Source organism: Varanus komodoensis, unplaced genomic scaffold (genome assembly GCF_004798865.1).
Source record: "Varanus komodoensis strain SLA01 unplaced genomic scaffold, ASM479886v1 scaffold6_4, whole genome shotgun sequence".
NCBI lineage: Eukaryota > Metazoa > Chordata > Lepidosauria > Squamata > Varanidae > Varanus > Varanus komodoensis.
In genome coordinates, this window is record NW_025336347.1 from 6,341,920 (window position 1) to 6,363,269 (window position 21,350).

The following is a 21,350-nucleotide window of genomic DNA, read 5'->3' on the forward strand; positions in this document are numbered from 1 at the left end:
GGTGATGACCTATAAAGCCCTAAACGGCTTGGGTCCTGGTTACCTGAAGGAGCGCTTACGTCCATATATGCCCAGCCGTCCCTTGAGATCAGCAGGAGAGGCCCTCCTCCGGGAGCCCTCAGTGAAGGAAATTAGGAGGGTGGCTACTCGGAGGAGGGCTTTCTCAGCGGTGGCGCCTAAGTTATGGAATGCGCTCCCCAGAGAGGTCCGCCTGGCGCCGTCGTTATTTGTTTTTCGGCGCCAGGCGAAGACCTTTTTATTTATGCAGCATTTTAAATGTTAATATTATTGAATTTTATTCGGCCAGGGTGGCTTATTTTATTTTACTGTATATATTTTAATTGTCATTGTTTTAATGTATTTTGTATTCAATGTTGTAAGCCGCCCCGAGGCCTTGGCAAGGGGCGGCATAGAAATGTTTTAATAAATAAATAAATTTCACAGCCAGAAATCATTGTTTCAGTCTGAATTAAGATGTATTTGCATATATCCTCTCAAACAACTTCATCTTAGGAGGTGTGGAGGATTTTGCCAAGATCTATGCAACAGCTCATCTACAGCAGATGAAGCTAGACTGCTCATGGCTTTCACAGAGCATGGTTTGTATTTTACATCCGTATGCCTTATATGTGCTATGAACTGCAATAGCAATTATTGGGTAGTATAACAAGGAAATCAGTTAATAAGTAATCACCATCCTGTTAGGTTTCCTTTTAATGACCTGAATACAGATACTGAGGCAAAATGACTGGCGATTTAGACAGTGGCTCAGGAGATCCAGGTTCTGATCTCCACATGGCCATGAAGCTCACTGGGTGACTTCAGACCAATCAGTGAATCTCAGCCTGACCTTTCTCACAGGATTGCTGAGAAGATGAAATAGAGAAGAAAAGAGCTATGTAAGCTGCCTTGGGTTCCTTACAAGAGGATAGGATGAATGCTTAATAACCACCAGTACTACTATTTACAGGTTAGGGGACAAGAGCAACACTTGTGAAAGAGATCTCAGGATGCTGGTTGACTGCAGGGGAAGGCAGGACATGCTCCAACAGAGCCAAGCTCAAGGAACCAAGGTTCAATTTGGATGCCAGGAAGCACTTCCTGACAGTCAAAAATGGAAGGGTACAGAATGGACTTCCAAGGGTATGGAACGGGCTTCCATGGGAGGTGGTTGAAGCCCCATCAGTGAGGGTGTTCAAGAATAGACTAGACATGCACATGGTGGGCATGTCATGAGCGGAGCCGGCTGGAGCTGGGGGTCAGACTAGATGACCCGGGAGACCCCTTCTGACTTACTCTGTTTTTATGTTTACTACATTAGCCTGTTCCTCTGTCCTGTCTATTACAAGGTAAGCTGAAGACATGTGTGAGGCCATAGTGGATAATGGGCCCCTTGAACATGAGATGAGAGGCATCATCACATCGCTTGTTTCTCCCATCATTAGGCCTGGATTCTTCTTTGCTTGAATAATTGTCAGCAAAAGTTTGCAACCTCCATTCCAAAATCACTTTTATTCTCATTCACTTTGGAAAATTGGTTTGGCCCAAGTGGATGTCATTCTGCCATACTTACTGACCACTTGCAGGGCATTTGGTTGTTCACTTATACAGTTTTCCTTATATGTAGTGATAACAAAAAGCAATAAAAATGCTTTTAGGTTTTCTCCTGTGTTTTTATATTAGTTTCATTGCTAACATAATTGGCATTCTAAAATATTTTTCTTGCAATTCAGATTTCTAGCTTTGTATCAAAACTGTGGGTAATAGGGAAAAAAACATCTTGTAGACAAGACTTATTTGATATGTACTGACTGGTCCATTATGAACAGTTTACTTCAATTGTCTGTGATTTTCCTGGATAAGGGACCCCAAATAGATGTCCAGATAAATGGTTTGTTCTTCATACTTTTTGAAGCTATGAAAATAACACTGCTGTATGTACCAACTACAAAATGAGAGACTTAAGAGTTGAGATAAATAGCGGAATATTCATAGCTATTCTCTTCTTGCTTTCTTGGCTCACCAGAACATTTTCTTCCTGCTGGATATTAAAGGAGTGTCCATAATATCTTAGCCTTAAGAGCTTCCAGTCTAGCATGGTAATTTAGTTATACAGCCCACAGTGAGTTTAATAGCTATGCAGTTTCAGTTGTCAGTTGGGGATGCAGCCATCCTACCAAAGGGAAGCCAAACCTCCTGGTATTTTAATTCTTCTTTTTTTAAGGCTTCCTGACATTGTACTTTTCTCATCTATGCCTAGTTTACAACCAATTTACTCTGCAACACTGATTAACATACTAATGGCATTCTCTGTAGCTCCCAGAAAGAATTCCAGTTGAGATTATCCATTAAACCCACAGTGATTGCATCTGCTCATTACAGAAGGGAAAGTACTAACCTGTTAAATCGCCCTTTCTCTTTAGCTGTAAACCTAGTCACAAGCCACAGGTGTACTACTTGCCTTCTCTGGCCATCTTGCGACAGACTTCCAAAAAAGTTTCACTATTTTTGCGCAGATTGTTTTTTTAGGTCTCCCTTTCTGGGATGTTTTATTTGCTACTGCTGCGCTGTCTTCTCCATTCAGCCCAGTAACGGCTATTGGCAAGGTCAGCCCTCGTCAAGGCCTCCTTCCTGACAGAGGCCTCTGGCTACAGGGGCTGGTACTGGGCCTGCTGCTGTTGGACACAGTGAGAAGGGGCTGGAGGACTAAAGCACTTGCCGTGGCGGGCAGGAGTACGCTCAGTGTGGATTGAGTTCTGCTGCTGGAAGTCTGGCTGATTTGCAAGAGAGCACCAAGAATTTCTGGGTCTCAATTAGGCAGCAATAGCAGCAATACAATGACTCTTCCTCCTTGCTTTCCAAGAAGTGGTGATCCTGCTGCAAAGAAGAAGGCACACTGGAACCGATACGGGGTTTTCAATAGAAGGACCGTGAATTCGGCTTAGGTCTGGTATTCAACAAGCAGTTCCTGGGCCCTTTATTGCTAAGCATAAAATAGGACTTCTCCTTCAGGCTCAAGCAGGTGGGTCTTAGCATCTGAGCAAAAGCAGTGCAGGTCCCAAAAGCCAGCAGTGTGCCCAGCCCTGACCTGGACAGGAACGTCCCTCTGGCAGGCACTGTTTCCCTTGCCACTGCTGCCTCCTGTCACCTCCCTGTCCTGCAGGGCTTTTGCCCAGTGCCGCTGGCTCTTGCTGGCAGTCCAATTCCTCACCAACCAGCCCGCTGGCTGCCCCTCTCAATCGCTCCTGGAATCCTCAAGTACAGCCAGGCGGGTCTGTGATCCCAGCTCTTCTCTGAAGGAGGCCCGGTGAAAGCCTCCATAAAACTTAAGAGCTGTCCCATTCTCCCTTTTATAGGATAATTTCTCTCCTTCCCACTCTTTATGCTTCTTTTATGCTCTTGTTCCCCTTGGATGTGGTAATTAGAGCTGCTGCTTCTTATTTTATTCTGGATAGCCAAGTACAAGATACACGTGCATCACATCAGCAAACATGGAACGTGCACTTAGGTTTAAAACATTTCTTTTCTTAGCAGTATGCATGGAAGGGGTAGTCAGGAGAGGACTGTGCTCTCAGTTGCCTGTATTTTGCCAAGAAAAGCAACAATTTCACAAGGATCAGACACATTTTGCCTTCGGTATCATCCCCTCCATTCCCTTTAGCAAGCTGCCTTAGAATTACTTCAACCACCCTTCCTTGCGTGAGGTTGAATGGAACAAGGAAGGAAGATAATAGAAGGTCTGTGTTTCCACTTGTGGTTAACGTTCTCTAATTGCCAGGACAACAGGGTACCTAGAGTCAAATCCCTTACTGAATTCATCAAGAAGTGTTTGAACTGCTTGTAAAAATTCTGGCCCATTTTGGGAAGCGGCTGTTCTCATTGCACATCCTGCCCCATTCTATCACTCACCCTCCAGCCCTCCTGGGACCCCAGGAAAGCCAGATGGGCTTCCAGAGAGGGCCAGAACCCCTTCTCCTGGTTTGTGCACACCTTTTCCACGTAATAAAAACTTGAAGTTCTTGTAAGTGCTTTCAGCCAAGATACACATGTATTTTTGACATTCCAAGTCTGTGCCCCACTATCGCATGAAAGCTTATGACAGCCATTGGTGGCAAAGTTAGGTCAGGCATGTTCAGTTCTCAGCTGGAAGGCCACCAGGACTCTGAGGTTTTCAGAGAAATTCTTGTTGCAGGGGGTTCTATGCACCATGTCCATCCCTTGTATTATAGAATGTGACCTTACATGGTGAAGCTGCATCCATCACACATGCTGGGAGCCTAGCGTGGGATGGTGGATAGGGGACACGTCAACCCTTTGCCCTCCCCGTCTGTTGGGGTCTGGGCTGCCTTGCTTGCAGTGACATAGACCAAGTGGCATCTGGCTGTAATGCAAATGTCAGAGATAGGGCAAAGGTTTAAATCTGTCTTCCCATTGCTCTAGGGTTCTGATTCATGTGCAGTAATAAGCCTAGTTCTGATTTAAAAGGAGAGGAAACCATTTTTACAACCTTTATATTTTCAAAATAATAACAGTGTTTACCAATTAAAATGCTGGGGAAATGAAAAGGTTTTGACCTGGTGCCAAAATAGATATAGAAAGTCAGCACCAAGAGCATCTCCCTGGGAAGCTGGTTCTATAATTTCTGTTAATATGAATGCATGCATATTATGTTTTCAAATTGTTTTGAATTTCCTGTACACCATTCTGAGTGTTTTGCTAAAATCCTTAAATAAATACATGTCTGCCTCCTCTATCCATGCAGGTTTTACTCAAGATTTCAGAATCCTGATTCTTGAAATGAAATCATGCTTATCGTTAATGAAGTATTTAAAATATTATGCAGCAGTATTGTCAAATTTGCAAGAAAGCAGGTTTAAATAAAGTGGGAAAGGATAGCACTGCAATACCATAAATTATTTATAAATGTATAATTATAAAATTTTATGTTCAAAAAAGCAAAGGACCAACACACCTGCTGGTTTAAAACCAAAATTAAAGCAATCTTGTGCTGGCAGAAGGTCCTCAAAACCAGGAAACAGGGAGCTAAGGCCTTAACTGTTGTGTCCCATCCTTGATTGATCATCATTACCATTGTGTATTGTCATAAAGTATGTTTGCTTACAGCATCCTGTAATGTGAACTGGCTTTTGAGGCTCCAGATGGCAGGGGAAGCATTAATCCTTGCTTGCTAGTTGCAAAGTCGCTTCTGGCCAATTGGGAGCCCATGTACAACATTCCTCCAGGCCTTCCTGTCCTCCACCATCCCCAGGAGTCCACCTAAGCTCACACCGACTGCTTCAGTGATTCCATCCAGCCACCTCATTCTCTGCCATCCCCTTCCTCTTTTGCCCTCAATTGTTCCCAGCATCAGGGTCTTCTCCAGTGAGTCCTTCCTTCTTATTAGGTGGCCAAAGTATTTGAGATTCATCTTCAGTAACTGGCCTTCTAAAGAGCAGTCAGGGTTGCTCTCCTCTAGGACTGACTGGTTTGATTGCCTTGCGGTCCAGGGGACTCGCAGGAGTCTCCTCCAGCACCACAATTCAAAGGCCTCAATTCTTCGGCTCTCAGCCTTCCTTATGGTCCAGCTTTCACAGCCATCCATTGCAACTGGAAAAACTGACCAAATGCTAGAAGAACCAGGTGCCAGCCTAGCTGGAATCTGTTGCCCAAGGTCTCCGGGAGGCACTGTCCTCCCTTTGTGTCATGTGGGTGAGAACTACCAGAATTATGGCTGCAGGGATGCCAGAGTTAGCAGTGATGGCTGGCTAAAGACTGACACCTGGAATAAATGGCTGGCCCCAAGGACTGGCAGATGGGCCATCACCCCACCAGTCAGCTGACCCAGGCTGAGGGGGATGAAGCCCAAGGAAAAGAGCAGCCTTTTGCTCGTCTCTTGGGAGGTTGTCTTCCACTGAGTCTCCCTGCTGAAGAGTGCTTTGGCATCCTGGGTATCCCGTGCCAGTAGAACTCAGAGTTGCTGTGTACGGGCTAAGGTAGAAGTCATTTGTTATTTTGCTGTCCGAGTGAGCCAACAAGGCCCTGGGATTTGGGATTTCTTGCTTGGCTGTAACCTATCTTGTGGCTGCAGTCCAATTCGCCTTTCCCCCTCCCTTCCCCCTTTCTCCTGGTTTTATCCTTTTAGATTCTGTGTGTTAGTCCCTCCACCCCTTTATTTTAACCTTTTAATAAACTGATTTTGTTCCCCAAGCTTGGATTTGTTACGTGCTGAACCCAGTGGCTGGTCCAGGGCTCTGGGACCAGGAAGATTCTGGACAGGATTGGGGCCAGCGGGCTGGGGGAGTGGGGAATTCCTGACAGTTTCCAGTTACATATCCCCCTCAGGAGCCCACACTTTTCTAGGCCAGCCAAGATGCCCCATGTTGCCCTGGTCCTGTATCTTATGCTGTTAGGAGAGGGCTCTCACTGCTTGAGCCGCCCAGCTAGCTACAGATGCAAGCCACAGACTGGGATAGGTTCATTCACAGGAGTTTGGCTCAAGTGGAGCAGGAAGGCTTCAGAAAGCAATGCAGGCCTAGGGCTCCCCCGCCAACTTTTCCCAACCCAGCTCCCATCTGGACTCGGGCATGAAAAGCCGAAGAAAAGTGTGGGTAAGCTTTAAGTTGGAGGGTAGCTTATGAGGAAACATAATTTCTGACATTGTACAATAATGTCACGGGGCACCAATCAGGGGGCTTTTGTTTCCAGTTTCCTGGTTTTGTGAGGCTTGAGCCAAAATGAGATAGCTTTAACTCTGGTCTTAAATGAGCAGAGTTTTTATTCATAAGAGATAGACATACTCTGTTCTATAATAATAAAAGATACTAGTCTGGCAGCATAACTTTGCAGTTGGCACAGTTTGGACCAGTGTCATGGCTGCCCTTTCCTCTGCTGCAGAGAAGGCCCCTTCAGGGGGGTGCAGTGAGCAGACACCCCCTTCCCGGCCGAGGCGTGGGGGCACCATGGTGGGGCCGTGGCTCCGACAGCTGGCCAGCTTTTTCGGAAGACTTTGCTATATCAAGCTAGGCTATTCCAGCAGATATAAAGGCACCTCACAGAAGAATCAGAAGAATCCTGGGGACCATCGGTCAATCTGTCCTGCAAAGAGCCAACCAGAGTGGCATGAGCTGCCATGCTTCTTTGTACATAAAGCTAAAAGCAACAACGGCAGGCATATTTGAATGCTCATTTCTCCCATAATCTGATCACACAGTATAGATAGCGGCAATACTGCGCAGCACGGTTTCTCCAGGCAGCACATAGCAAAGCAGGAGCTTCAGGGCTAAGAAGGGATACTAACTTAGGCCCAAGTCAACATTCTACAGCTGCCACAGTGTTCGTAGATGTGGTTTACTTTAAAACAGCAGTTCTAGTGTTGTCTTGTCCTCCCTCACTTTTCACTTTCTGTTTTAATTTCGAAGGAGCATGAATCTTCATGACTAGGAAATGCCCAAAGTGGCTGTGTAGGTTAAAGGCCAAGGGCCAAATGAGATGTGACAGGTAACCACATTTTTATTCACATCTGCCCTGTTCACATATCAAACAGGAAGTGAAGGATTGATTTTTGTAACCCAGAGGAAAGTATGAGAAAGGGGAATGGAAACCTGCCCTATTTTATTTGTTATTGGTTCTTCTTTTCTACTGAACCAGATCTGATGTGGGAATGAAGCCTAAGAACAATACGAGATGGATGAGAATTAAGTGTGAGAGGGAGTTTTGCTCTCCTAATAAGCTCCCTGACTGGTATAAAAGATAGATTCTTTTATTCATCTATTTTGCACGAGCAGGGCTAGTAAAAGAAGAAACCAACATGTCTGGCCCTGACTGCAATGGCTGCATGGCTAGTCAGAAACAAACTGTAAGCGGAAAGAAACAAACATGGTGGAAAATGGTCTCATTGTGTACTGATCAGATTTAGATACGGCTTTCTACAAAGTCTAAAAGCAGCCGCATAGACCATCATTCCATTAAAACAACCTGTTAAAGTTAGGCAATAATAAAAATAGCCTCTGATAAAACTGCACACTCTGCTGTGTGCTATAGACAACAGCTGACTGAGGTTGAATTGTCTTTCCATAATGTGAATAATCTTGGGGATATATAAAAGAGTATCATGAGCTTTGATAGGCCTTAAAATCCTTAGTATAAACAGGATACGAAGAAGCCGGTTGGGCCAGGAGATATCATGATCTGCTTTTAAACAGCACAAAGAGGTTGCTTGTGAAACTGATTAAACTGGGGACTGAGGTCTAAGAGAGCCACATTCAACAAGGAAATCTCTTGTGTTCTTAAAACTGAAAGGCAAGCAAGATAAGAAGGTTGAGTTTTCCCATGAGGCGGGGCAAGTTAACAGCTTCATTTTCAAATATGAGTCATGAGTCAAAATCTATTTGATTCAGAGACAGAAGTAAGTTTTATTTCTTCATGAGCGAACAGGTAGGAACAAGGAGAAATTGCAAACAATTTTTTTGTCTTTTAGAAAATGTACCTTTTGTTCCTTAAACTGCCCTAACATAGAATTTAGTAATCGTGTTAATCCAAGCAGACAAATTCCCAGTAATACATGAAATGAGCCAATGATACTCAATGATTGAAGGAACTGTGGGGGAAATACACAATGTCTCCAAGTCACTATGGAAGAAGAAACTTGCAATACAATCCTATCCATGCTTTCTCAGACCTATGCCCTGCTTTGTTCAGGAGGTCCTATTCTTATATAAATGCACTGCTGTACCAACAGGGACTAAAGCTGGCATTACAACAGTGAGGAACAGTTTGAGGGGAACACACCAAAGACACAAGACACACCAAAGACTTGGTGTTAGAGGATGATATGGAGAAGATGAACTCTATATAATGAGGGCAGTTCTTAAAGGATACTTAATAGCTCAGCTGCGTTTCCAGAAAAAAGAAGAAAGGTTTAATCCAGTTCTTCCAGTCTGTGCCACTTCAGAATGAAGGGAGCAAATGGCCTGCAGCTCCTCTTAGTCAGACAGTGTTGCCCCTATGAAGTGGTAGCACATCAGGAAGAAATAATCCACTTGCTTTCTCCTAGATAGGGTTGTTTTCCCTATGTGCTACAACATGCGCATCTTTGTTACCAACCCTGAGCTTTGTGGTCAGAAGTGTTACCTAGATGCAAGGGATCCAACACAGATTCTCTGTTCAGTCGCCAATATGATTGAACTCACATTTAAGTCTTTCCCCAAAGTAGCATGCTAATACAAGGCCTTTTCTGTTCTACTGACTTTCTACTTTAATGTAGGATTATAATGCTTTACTTGAGAAGAAAGGTACATGAGAATTAACAGGTGAGAGTATTCGTACTCAATTATTGACTGATGATTTTAATCATTATTGGTGAATCTGGAGATAGGAAGATGGGCTTATTTTCCTTTAAAATAAATTAATCCAGAATAAAGATGTCATGATCCTGTAAAGCATCTTGATTAGAAATTGGTACCCTAACACCATTCATGGGATTTCAGATCTTTAATGTTCGATGTTTCTTCACATGAAGTTAAATCCTGGTTTATCTGAGATCTTTTCCTTGACTCCAAAGAGTTTGGCAAAGCCTCCCACTCCTGGCCCCAGTTAATCTATGCATACCAATAATGGATTTTAACAACGCAGTCCAGTGCATTGAATTCAGTGGTGCTTATTGCCAGGTAAGTAGGCACAACTTCAATTGTTCCTTTGGTTCATGTAATTATCTACCTTTACAATGCACTTCACAGATTCTGCAGCATTTCTCCTGGACAAATGCAACAGAAAATGGCTTGAGTAAAAAGCCCCTCAAGAATCTGAATTTCAGTGGAGACTAATATGGGGATCACCAACTTATAATTAAAAGAGATAGATATCTTCAAGTCAAAGGATTGTAGGCTCATTACTTCTCTCAGTCTCATGTGTAAAACAGTCTCATTTATCTTGTCATGAGAACCACATAATCCACAATTTCTGCCTTGCCTTTAGAAATAGATTGGGTTTAAAGGAGGATCTACTGCATGGGCGAATTTTATTTATTTATTTATGATTTGAGGCCACCTGTAAGGGTAGAGCCAGCTCAGGGTAGTGTGCATATATATTTCATATACTTATATAACTTTGAGTTATTTGTTGCTGTCACATGCTGTCAAATCATCTCTGGCTCACGGAGACCCTATGAAAGGACGTCCTTTAAAATGCCCTGTCCTTGGCAGCCCTGCCTGGCTCTCGTGGATGCAAGCCTGTGGCTTCCTTTATAGAATTGTTCCATCTCGTAGCTGCTCTTCCTCCTCCTCTACTGCCTTCGACTTTCCCCAACACTGTTGCTTCCCCAGTGAGCGTTGCCTTCTCTGCATGTGCCCAAAGAACCCCCCCCCCCATTTTTTCCTTCAGGGGAAACTTCTGTCTTGATTTCATCTAGGACACACTTGTTTGTCTTTCTGTCAGTCCTGGCTACTCACCAGGCTTTCCTAAAGCATGGTATTTCAAACTCATCAATTTTATACCTGTCAGCCTTCTTCACTGCCCAACATTTACACCCACACACAGTGATTAGGAATACAATAGTGGTCTTGGCCTTGGTTAAATATCCTTACATAATTATTATAAGAATTTCATCTCCATACCACCCCATCGTTAAAGCACTCTGGGCATTTACAACAATGCATTAAAACAAAACGAAAGAATAAAGCACAGTGTAACTATCATAAAATAAACACAGCATTAAAACAGCTAAAACACAGGGTAAAAATGACCCTACATTAAAGCAAAACACCTGTTTCCTCAAGCCGCTTGGTAGCTAGCTAAATATTTAAAAGCCTCGGCATAAAGGGTCATTTTCTGCTGGCACTGAAAAGATGACCTGGGAAAGGGAGAGGCTGTTCCATAGATGAGAGGGGTACCAGAGGGGACGTACTCCTCCCTGAGCCTCCCTTGGAGTTGGTACTTGGAGGAAGACCCCAGAGATTGGGCAAGTAGATTGAGGCCAGATGGCGCTTCTATCCTAGTTCCTTTATTGTTACCCTTCCAAAGACTCAAGTCTTTTCTAATTTCTTTGTTTCAGTATCAAAAAAACAAAACACAAGCACAAGGAAACCTGTGTTAGTCATAAGAAAAATTCTAGTCTGTGCAGCATGTACAGCTTCATTCAGCCAACCCAATGATCACAAAAACATAACTGCATTTTTAAGATATCCAGTTCACTTCATCAGTCAAAACCCAAACATTCATTGACTTTTATCATTCTTGAGTTGACTTAATAAAGGAAATAGGCACCATATGGATATTGGAATTTTTATTATGAGCAACATATCTGCCTTTGGTTTTTCAGCCTTTGGCTTTTATCCTACACTGGAAAAGAAAAACATGCAGAGTTTGATCTCACAAATTTGAATGTAACCACTTTGCCTTCAAATTGTGATTTAACAGAGGTCCCCTATCAGGTCCTGACCCCAAAACGTCACAGAGTTTAGGCTTTTCCTTAGGATTCCAGAACACCAGCAGCCACTACCTATGGATTCAGAGGGAGGAAGTACATCCTTTCTTGCATACTTAGCACAGGGGGTGAGACACACCAACCTTCAGTTCCACCCAGACTGAAACATAAGCACAGGGAAAATTATTTAACAGGTCAACATTCAGAACTAGCAGGAACTGATCATCATAATCATCTAAAACCCAACCCTACCTATATCCTTTAAAGTAGCTACTCTTCCTCCTTGGTCATGCATGTCTTGTCTCTGATTCCACTTACTGACTAACCGAACTAGCTCTAGTCCCTAATTCTTCTCACTACCTGGCTTCCACCCAACTCTCCTTGTCCTCCCTCTAACTGACTTGCTCTGACTAGCACTGCTTCTAGCCAACGTGCCATTCTGGTCTCAGCTGTCCATCTTCCCTCCTCGCACAACTGTACTGAGCATAGTGCAATATGCAAGTTTGTCTCTGAGAATTATTTATTTCCTGAAAAAAGTGTCATCGATTTCCGCTGGCTGCCTTGAAGGGAACCCTATCACTGCCTGATCCCATTTAATAGTTCAAAGCTTGTCTAGAGCCAGAAGTGATTAATAGGGGGCTAGTGAGATTTTCCAGGAGAAAAATGTGAAAATGAGGTTATGCATGTTGATAACATGAGACTCAAACAAGATGGTGCAGAGGTGTGTGGCTTCTGTGACCCACTCCTCTGACTCACACCATGTGAAGGACAATGGGAGAGGTGATATCGGTGCACTTGGGATCTCCCTCCTGCAAGGGGAAGCTGGAGATGTGCAGCAGGATAGTCAGCTACGACAAGAAGCACAACGGCACACTGCTACACACCATCTTCCCTCAACTCACAGGCAGACGTGAACTGGCAAAGCTATGCATATCCCAACAGGTATCCACCAATTTAAACCTGTGTGGATTTTTCTTTTCTTTAATAGAAGCATACAGAATTATGAGTATGCCAACACGCTGCACTAGTGGCCTGTTCTGAGCATCTGTGAGCCCCCTGCCTGAGGGTACAGTGCATACACTCTTTGCTGCTGTGCTGTTATAGATACATATGACACAGGCGCATGAGTTCCTGCCTGAAACCCGGATCCTTATTTTGTGGCCCCTCTGTATTGGTTCTACCCACACTACCCAGTTGTGGGAGATCCAGGACCAATGGCTTTGGTACCCTTGCTAGGAGACGAGAATCACTTGGTGGGTATTGAATTGCTGCCAAGACATGTGATGCTGTGAGTCCTCCCTACTCTGATGGGGTCAGCACACCAGAAAAAAAAGAAGACATAAAACCTAATTTTAGCAAAACATGTTTGATTCTCAAGCAAACCCCCACTTTTCAGATGTGACAGCTCTTCCACAGGGAAAGCATTAAAACATCAAGTAATCTGTTAGTCTAATTTTAGTTTCTTCTCAAATCCACTTATATAGACAGTTTCACTACGAAATGGCAGCTTTTCTAGCCCTTTTCACATGTTAGAGTGAACGTGTTGTCTCTCTTCTGAGCTTCATACATTCCTTGCATACGGGCTATGTATAGAATAGATTCTGTATGGCTCACCAGAAAAGCCACATACCATAAATATCAAATGGTTGAGTGTCGCAAGCGGGTGCCCACAGGAGGTGGAGGGTGGCAGTGAGTGGCAAGCTGCAAAATAAACTCAAAAGAGTCACATGTGGCCCGCGAGCCTCGGTTTGACCATCCCTGCTATATAGTCTACACAAAACCTATACAGTCTATATAGATAGAATCTGTGGGACCAGAATGCCTAAATATGAGCAGCTAGCCACTATGAAGAGACAGGTGGAAGTCAGGAGCAGAGCTGATGCGTGTCATGCAGCCAGTCATTCAGCATAGCAGGGGAAGAGAGCTTCTTGTGGTCGGGTCCTTACCTGAATAAAGAACTAAACTAATCTATCAGCTTTGATAGAATCTGGGTCAGAGCTTAAAGACATAAAAAGATAAGAACATAAGAAAAGCCACGCTGGATCACACCAAAGGACTATCTGGTCCAGCATACCATTCACACAGTGGCAAACCAGCTGCCCAAAGGATCCCTCACGCAGGGTGGGTGCAAGGCCTCCACTTGCCCAAGTACCTGGGTGGTGTACGCAGGAATGCCACCTGGTGAAGGAGGCAGCACATAGCCAGTAAGGCTAGTAGCCTCTGATAGTCCTTCCATGGATCTGTCCCATTCCTTTGTAAAGCCAGCCCATTAGGTGGCCATCAATACTTCTCATGGCTGCAAATACCATAGGTCAACTATACATTGTGTGAAGAAGTACTTCCTCTTATCTGTCCCAAGTCTTCCCCCCTGGGTTTGAGTGTTATGGAAGAGGGGAAAGAATGTCTCCATTTCCTCCGCTGTATGCACAATTTTAAACTACTCTAGCATGTCTCCCCTTATTTGCCTTTTTCCCCCTAAGCTGAACAGTTGTTGCAGCCACTCTTCATGAGGAAGATACTGAAGCTCCCTCGTCATTTCTCTCTATTTTTTCCAAATCAATAACACCCTTATTCAAGTGGCCAGAATTGGGCACAATATTCTAAATGCAGTTGTACCAGGGATTTGTATAAGAGGATTAAGATCTTGGCAGTTCTATTTTTCTATTACTTTTCTAATTGTACTTGACATGGAGTTTTCCTTTTTCACAGTGGCCATGTACTAGGATGACATTTTCATCAAGCTGTCCACTACTACCCCAAGATCCCTTTCTTGCTCAGTCAATATCAGTTCCAATCCCATCAGCATAGATTTGTAGTTGGGATTATTTGCCCCAACATGTATTGCTTTACACTTTCTTATATTGAACCTGTATTTGCAAGTTCATGCCCATTCTCTTGGTGAGAATCTCTTTGGAGCATTTTTCAATCCATTATGGTTTTGACCATCCTAAATACTTTGGCGTCATCGGCAAATTTCATCACTTCACTGCTTACTCCTAGTTCCAGAGCATTATGAATAGCTTGAAAAGAACTGGTCCTGATACAGAACCCTTTGGTACTCCACAGGCTACATCTGTCCACTGGGAGAAGTTGCCATTTCTGCTTGCCCCCTGTCTTCTGTTCTTTAATTAATTAGCAATCCATAACAGGACCTCCTCTTTTATTCCATGCCTGTTGAGTTTGCTCCAGAGCATTTGGTGAGAGATTTTATCCAAAGCCTTCTGGAAGTCCAAGTAAAAAATATCTCCTTGGTTGCCTGTCTACATGCTTGCTGACACTTTCAAAGAACTCCAGTGCCTTGTGACAGCCCTGCTATGTGTTTACTGATTCTATCTTTAATGATGCTTTCAAGCAGTTTACCTATAATGGATGTTAAGCTAACAGGTCTGTAATTTTCCAGATCCGCCGTTGTAAAAATTGGTGTTATACTGGCCATTCGCCAAACCTCTGCTTCAAGGGCTGTTTTTAGGCACACATTACTATTTTAGTAAGAACATCAGCAATTTCATGTTTGAATTCTTTGAGGACTCTAGGATGCATACCATCTGGATCAAATGCCATGCTGACTTTCAGTTTGTTTATAAGATTGAGAACATTGTTCTTGGTCCAGAATACATAAGCTCAGGGAAAGATATCGGCTGTGCAACTCCACTGGAAAGACCGAAGAAAATAATTCATTCAGCTTTTCTGCGGTCTCCTCATCCCTCCTTAGTGCGTCCTTAATCCCATTATTGTCCCATGCTCCGACTGCTGCTCTAGCTGCTTTCCTACTCCGGATATATTTAAAGAATTCTTTCTTGTTGGCCTTGATGTTATTAGTGACATGCTTCTCAAATTGCTTCCTTCCTTCTCGCATTGCTTCCTTGCATCTCCCTTATGCAATCTTGTGGTCCTTTCTGTCCTTTTCATTTTGGGCAAACTTCCATTTCTTGAAAGTAGCTTTTTTGTCCTCAATGGCTTCTTTGACTCTACTCATTAACCAAGCTGGTGATTTCCTGGTCTTTGGGCTGCTCACTTGTGGTACGCATATTATCTGTGCCTCTACTATAGTGTTTCTGAGTAACTTTCATGCTCTATGAAGTGAATGTATCTCCTTGGTTCTCCTCTTCAGCTTCTGCTCAACTATTTCCCTTAATTTTAAGAAGTTTCTTCTTTTGAAGTAAAAAAAACCCTGTGTTTGACTTCAATGGCAGTCTTCCACCTAACTGTATATTACATCTGATGCCAATGTGGCCACCGTTACCTAATGGCTCAACATCCTAGGCTATGTCCTGGGCAACTCTACCTAGGACTAACTCCAGGATTACCTCCCCTCTGGTTAGTTCCATGACTAACTTTGACAAGGTACAGCCATTTATGGCATCAGGAAATTTAATCTCACTGTCAGAACTGGAACATCCAGTCAATGCACGGGTAGTTGAAGTCACCCATTATTACCATACCGCCTTTGTTGGAAGCCTCCCTGATTTCATTTCCCATCTCAAGATCACCCTGAGCATTCTGGTCTGGAGGACAGTAGCATATTCCCATGGCTAAGTTTTCGAGCCAGGAATTTCCACACATGGTGCCTCTACAGAGAAGTCTGCACCCTTTAGATTTTCAGGCGTGCTACACTCAGTGCGCTCTTCCACATAGAGGACAACCCCCACCCCCTGGTTTGCCCTAGCCTGTCTTTCCTATACCGTTTGTAGCCAGGGATGGCTGCATCCCATTGCTTATCTCACCTCTGCCAGGTTTCCATGATGCCTGCTATGTCTAGCTTCTCTCCATGTTTCATTCATTTATTATATTTATACCACACCTTTTTCCTTTCAAAGAATTCAAGGCAGCATGTGATCTTCTTCCTCCTCCCAATTTTATCCTCACAACAACAATCCTGTGAAGTAAGTTAGGGTGAGGAACTGTGACTGGCCCAAAGATACCCAGTAAGTTCCCAGATCTCCAGCCCGAGACTCTAACCACTGTGCCACACTGGCAGCATTTGACCTGGGGAGGTGCAGTACATTCAAAATGTATCAGGAGTATTCTTAGCCATGGCACACTATCTGCAGCAATTAATTTTGACTTCCTCCATTTGTTTGATGTGTGTCATGACTGGCCCTTTTCCCTTTCATGGTCCCTGCATAGGGTTTGATGAGGCCCAGCTGCCTGTGGAGGCAAGCAGCTCCTGTAGACTTGTTCTAACTCTGCTCTGCCTCCTGCCGTGGATCGCAGACAACTGGGAGGCCACACGCCACCCCCACAAAGAGTAGCATGTGGAAGGGAAAGCCACCGGAGCAACGCTCGGTTTGTGTACTGGCCCTTGGGGATCCCATCCACAGTACTTCAGTATAGGGATTATCACTGGAGTCAAATATAAAATGGACCATAAATACACTCACCTGTGAGTAAACCTCATTGAAAGCAATGTGATTACATCTAACTAAATATGCACAGGATGAAACTACATGTTTTATAGAAGTATTGTGTGTAATGATCCAGAAAAACAGCAATTCACAAAGAGGTCTATCAATGCTTGAAACTCCAGCAGGCAAATGTCTGGCAACTCTAACATAATTTCCAAGCCAAGTAGTTGGAGCAGCTTCCAGTTATAGATTTGATACATGGTCGAACCTCGACTTTAGCGGGATTTAACTTTTGTGGTTTTGATTGTTGCACATTTGCCATCAATAATTGAACGGGAGGTTTTTTGGAGCCTTCCAGCCTACTGCCTGCTATGCAGGCAGCTACGTGTGGAACGCGCCCCTTCCTAGCTGCCATCGCAGCCAGCCCCAAACAGCACAGCATGCCCTCAGGGAGGGCTGGACTCGCGGCCAGACATGCAGCCTCATGCAAGACTCACAAGGACGAGCTCCCCTGGAACAGGCTGCACTCTGCTGCACCGGGTCTTGTTTTAAGCTCAAAGTTATTCAAATCATGAACGAGGTCATTGTAATGCAGCTACTAGTATATGTATAGTCAACAGTAGTAAGAGTTAAGGATTGGGCGGCTAGATGTATTTGTGGTTTTCCTACTTATATAGGGGGCCCTGTGCCCCTAAACTCTGCAAATGTGAAGGGCCGATTGTGTGCTGAAACAAATCTACCCTCACCTTGAAGTTATAATCCATCAAAGAGTTTTCGTTTGACTCGTTTTTTATGCAAGAGTAGGCACAGGAGTGCCAATCTGGATTTTAAAACTCTCCTTCGCCCATGCTAAGGTTCCAGTCAGGATCAAGTTCCGGTGCCCTAATCTAGCATCAATTTAAAAAAGAGAGAGAGAGAGAGACATAGATGCTTTTTTCTGAAGTATAAGAATCCAATGTCCATTCTGGCCATCCAATTCTGCTGAGAGTCATCATTCCGAAAGAAGATTTTGACTGAAATGCTCCTTTGGCACTGAACCCAATGCAGAGATCAATTAAAGGGGCAAGGGAGGGCAGGCAGCGTCGACTGTCCATATCGCCACGTTAAAGAACAAAATCAAGCCTCCTGAAAGCATGATGTCAGGCCATGCCAGCTAAGGCACTGCTTGCTGAGACAGGAGAACAGAAGGATAAAAAAGGCAGTGAAATTGCGTATGGCTGCCATAAGAGACTGGAAGAACAACAGAAAAGAAAAAAGGCTGCAGATGCAGGTGTGGAAAAATGAGAAAGGAGTGAGGCAACAAGCCACATGTAGGTCAAGATACAAGTAACTGAAGATGTCAGATCTCATCTTAGACAACATTGAGTATTTAATAGCTGTATGGCGGATGCATTTTCTCTTGACATTGAAAGAGCAGGGAAGGGGAAAGGGATACCTGACAAACTTCTTTCGAGAACCTGCTCATGTCCATTGCCACATCTCGCAACACAACACACAGGGCTGTCACCCAAAGTGCTCCAAAAAGGAAGTGTCCTTTAAAGCTTCTAATGCTTTCATCAAGGGTCTGTTTTAAATCTGAGAATAATTATACAGGTATGTCCAAGGTGTGCCCTGTGTACCAACCATGTGCTTTACACATTGAATCAGTGTGCTTAAAAATAGGCAAAGCCATTGGCACATTTAAGATGGGGAAAAATACGTTTTGAAGGAGACTTTCTGTTGCTCTTGTTTCAGAATCTCTTCTCCTCTTCCTGGTCTTCCAAAGGCTGGCAGTGAAGGGTGGAAAACGAAAGGGTGGGGAGAGATATAACCAAATCTATCAAATAGGAATCATGAATGATTCTCCAATGATGAGTAAAGCATGCATTGGGGCAGTCCATACATCATGGTAAGCCACTCTGAAAATAAGCTATGGTGGTTGCTCTTTGCTCACTAGGCCGTGTTGCAATGAGCGAATGATCAGATACTCCACAGCTTGCTATGACTTCTTTCCCCCATTAGGCGCCTTGATCCTGCTGCTCCCAGTATGTGTCCCATGTGCCTTTGCAGTGAAACCTCAGCAGCCTAGCTGGTGTACTTTGTCATAGTTGCAGATATATCTCTAGATTTTTGTTTAAGTTACATTTAGAAAAATCTTGAAATGAAAAAAGGTAGAAGATCTACAGATCTTCCCAAGGATGCACCAGGGAGTGTATTTGTGGGTGGGGGGAGTAATATTACATTTCTGCAAGTATCCAGGAAGCTGAAAGAAAAGCACTGCGGTATGGGGAGGAGGTGAAGCAGAGGACTGCATTGGCTTGTGCCATTTCAAGTTTTCACAGAGAGGGAATGCCATTAGCAATATTGTGAAGAGCACAGTTTTCACCACTCCGGCCAGGTGGCTCTTTCATCATTTTAAATGACCTGCAGGTCCAGATCCCATGATGTCATCCTGAAAACAAGCCACTCTAGACAATGGTACTCCACGGTATGGACTCCCAGGATGGTTTGTTTACAAAAAAACAGCCCTCAGGGGAAAAGCCATACTGGGAGCAGACACCATTTGAAGCTGCCCTGCAACCACACTTGGCGACAGCCCACTGTGGCTTAGTGTGACATGCAAGCCAGGTCAATGATTCAGTTAAGAAACTTCCATAGCTTTTCAAACCTCATGTTGAACTAGATTGCTTTGTTTTATTTTATTTATACTGTGGACTTCCCAGATCTCATGATGGCCTTCATCCTAATTTATCTTCTTTTATTATTTGTGCCAGGAAGTTTTAAGTGAAAGAAGAAATATTTTTCAGTGTTATTCTTACAATTCCGGCCACTGAAAATCCAAGCAAACCCATTATATCCCATTGTACTAAGTGCCATTTAATTGTGCGCTATTGCAGACCACACTTCAGCCAGACTTCTGTCTTCTATAATTCCATCTAGCAAATTCCTCCAGACCTATGTTTCTATGGCAATGAGGGTAGTCCCTATTGTTTTGATGTGTCAATCAACTCAGTGGTGTTTGTGTTGAAGGCCTGTGGAAATCAGTGGGAGAGAAAGGGGAAGGACTGGAATATTTTCATGTGGCTTAAAAGGCTGGATCGAGGAGAAGGCATCACTCAAGACTAAAAGGCAAGTTGCCATAGTAACAGAATGTGCACCTATTGTTTTCAGTTTGTCTCTCATTGCAGCAATATGTGCCTTGGGAGAAAGTGCAAAGATTCCTGGCAGCTTTTTAGCTCTTAGGCCAGAATGCTGCTTAGTCAAGTTCCACAGTAAACCTAGGCTTTGACAATCATTCATGACTGAACCTGTTACTAAGGATACTATACATCCCATTCCCCATTCCCAGCTGCCTAGCCAAGATGATCTCAAAGACTGCGTTTCTGGAACTACAGACAAGGTAAAATAATGGATAACAAGTGACTCTTTATTTTTGCATGAGAAGGTTAGAAGTGGCAAAAGAAAAGCATTTCGTTCCAGAATGAGTCATGTTTAGTGTGGACCAACTGATATCAATGGGACAAGTTAATCATGAGTAATTCAAGTCCTAATTTATGTGAATAGGCCTACTTTGGCCACGACTAAGTTGACCCAACACAAGCTGACTGAGACTTCCCACTCACTATTTTTGTGTTCATAAGCATGTCCAGAGGTGAACTTACAATTATGAAGAGCCTGGTTTAGAAAAAAACTAGTGCATGTGATCCATGCTCCAAGACTGTATTATTGAATTGCAGTTGAAATAGGCCACACCTTTTAACTTGTCCATCTGGGTACAAGATACAACCTTCTAAAGATTTCACCGCTCCCCAGAAGCATCGCTCAGCACAGCTGCTGTGTGCCATGGCAGGAAATGGGCTCATCACAGCAGCACTGCTGTCCACAGGCAGTGCCACCAATACGCCCTCGTTTCCTGCAAGGCCATGGAGGGAACGACTGGGACTGGGCAAAGCAAAACTGAGGGTCCAACACCAGGAAATACTTTCCAAGGTCCAAGCTCTGTCTAGACCTGTGGAGAGAGCTTCCCACACAGTCCTATGGCACCCTTGATTCTGTCCAGGGGACTGAAAGATTGCTCTCCAAAATGTGTGTGTGTGTGTTTGAATCTGATCCAGTTGACTAAACTGTCTAAAATTACAATTCTGGCTCATCAATATCAAACCTGTGGAGAAATCTTCAAAACAGTAACAATCTTTTGTGAACATTCTTTTCTTTTTGCTTTTGTTTAATTCCATTTTTCAAATGACTCATTTTTCATATGTAGTATTCTGGATATGTTTTTTCTCCTTGTTTAGATACACCCTTAGCTGTGTTAAAACTATACTTGCTATTTTCTACCCATTTTCCTTTTCTGCCATACCTTTTACTTGAATATATAGAAAGAGGGTGGGTGGGTGGGTGGGTGGGTGGGTGGGTGTGAGAGAGAGAGAGAGAGAGAGAGAGAGAGAGAGAGAGAGAGAGAGAGAGAGAGAGATTCTTCTAGGATTCAGTTACTGTACCTGAGAGTTTTAGCTCCTTGGGGATTTCTAACTGTTCCATACCTTCAGCAGTTTACCTTCTTTTGTTTGTACCCTACGTCTCACATCTTTTGTTGTTTTCTGTATGGA